The sequence below is a fragment of the Uranotaenia lowii genome, chromosome 1 (assembly GCF_029784155.1).
Source record: "Uranotaenia lowii strain MFRU-FL chromosome 1, ASM2978415v1, whole genome shotgun sequence".
NCBI classification, from domain to species: Eukaryota; Metazoa; Arthropoda; class Insecta; order Diptera; family Culicidae; genus Uranotaenia; species Uranotaenia lowii.
Genome location: NC_073691.1, coordinates 58,186,483 through 58,188,708, shown reverse-complemented (window position 1 = coordinate 58,188,708; position 2,226 = coordinate 58,186,483).

Here is a 2,226-nt window from a genome sequence, read left to right as displayed (position 1 = left end):
CATTTTTTTCCTACTTCTTCTGTCGACGAAACTTCAGCCGTGGGTCCACGTTGACCTTTCCGAGGGAGTGTCTCGTGCCCTGCAGACGAAAAACGCCGACGGGGGTGCCCTTTTAATGCTATCTATCTTTTCAGCGCCACCCAAAAAAAAAACAGTAGATTTGTGAAATGGTTTCCCCATACCTAACTGAGATGAGCGATTAGCATTTCGATCGACATTAGAATATTCCAGCATGCATAGGTTGTACCCGGAAGGCGTTTCGTTCCGTTCAAAACGTGGCCCCCGTCTAAGGAGCGGACCCAAGAGTCTGTCTGTTTGTTTTGAGCTGGACCAGAGAGAAGGGAAACAGATGTTACCATCACGTCGTTTGGCAGATTGAACCTCATATACTGTGTCCCCAAAATCCTGGACGGATAATGACGAATCCGTAAACCTGGATGACACCGGCCAAGAACAACTAGAACACAGAAGTTCAAAACCACACCACACCGGGGTCAGATTTGCATACAATGCATCCGAGATGAGAGCAACACCGTCAGGTTCCGTTTCGGTGTGACACTTCAGCTTCCACCATCGTCATCATTTGCATGGACCAGAAGACGACACGTGTGGGTTCCAGTGCCAACATCAAACGGGACCACCCTGACCTGTCGGAAGGTGGATCAGGGGGTGGGTTGGTCCTCTTCATCGATTCCGAAAGTTTTCCGAGGCGATATGCGGTGATGGTTTGAAACTCGCCGCAAGCCAATTTCGAGAAAAAGATATCTGGCCAGGCCGGCTCTTTTCGATTCTCGGTCTGGATTCAAACAAACGTTGGACAATTCTGTCGAGCTTATCTAGAGAAATAATATCATTTGTCTGAATCTACTCCTCTGGGCGGAGATGGAAGAAATCCAAGGCCTGATGCAGTTCCGCAAATGAAATCCCAATCGGACGGCATACGGTCAAACAAAATTGATGTAGGTTCACATCCTATCCAGATTCCAGATTTGGGCCGCCGTAGGAAAACTGGGTGCCTGAGCGAGATTGAATTGGAAGAGTGCGGACAGGCAGGAGCAATGTAAGCAAAAGATCAACCCTCCGTTGCCGTCATCACAGTCATTAACAGATTCGAAGAACAATTCTCCGGAAAAGGTACCTACATAGGGTACACAGGTAAACCTCGACAAAACACGGGTTGGTTTTGTGGACCACAATCTATTCCATCGATAGGCGATAGACAGTTGTGGTGGTTGACAACTTGGCAAATCTTTCGAAATCTTTTGCCAATAGATACTTGAATGACTCTAGTTTACAGATGTTTTTCTTTGGCTTTTAGAAAGAAAAATATTTTGTAGATTGGCTAAAACAACTGATCTGTGCAAAATTTCAGCTCAATCGAACTTAAATTAGGGGTTAGACTGAGGCGATTTGGATCATTTTTTAATTTATCAAACCCTGGGGTCTAAAAGGCTTCGTCTTGGTTCAAAACTCATCCATGATTTTTTGCAGAATTTCTAAGAAACGTTTACACGAGTAAATTTGAACTTATAGGTTTGTGTGGGAAATTTAATATGATGTACTGAAAAATCAACATTGTTTTCGTTCCTTTTTTGGAACCTAGCCCGCTTATGGTGTTTGGGCCAATTTATAAATTTTTGAAAGGAAATTTTCCACTGAACAACTTTGCCGTAAAACCGAAAACAATTATTATCTGTTTAACAGGGGTATGTCTTTTGGCATTGAAAAACAATAAACTCAATTGACATCACTGCTGGTGCCTCGCGAAGTATTGCATGAAAATTAGTCATGCAATACCTCGATAGGCACCCAGCAGTGATGTCAATTTAATTTATTGTTTTTCAATGACAGATGACATGAATTTAATACCTCATAACTTTTTTGTCTTATAAGATACGAAAATATGATCTTGGACAAAGTTGTTCAGCTGCAAATTTCCTTTATGAAATTTATAAATTGGCACAAAACCACGAGCAGGCTCGGTTTCACAGTAGAAATAAAAAGGATGTTGATTTTTCAGTACAAAATCTTCATTTTTCCCATACAAACCTAAAAGTTCAAATTTACTCATGTAAACGTTACTTAAAAACTCAGCAAAAAATCATGGATAAGTTTGGAACCAGGGTTTGATAAATTCAAACATGAACCTAAATCGACACAGTCTTAAATTGGTTCATTTTCGATTCGATCTTGTCGATTTTTTAATATTCTTTTTCTTGTTATTTA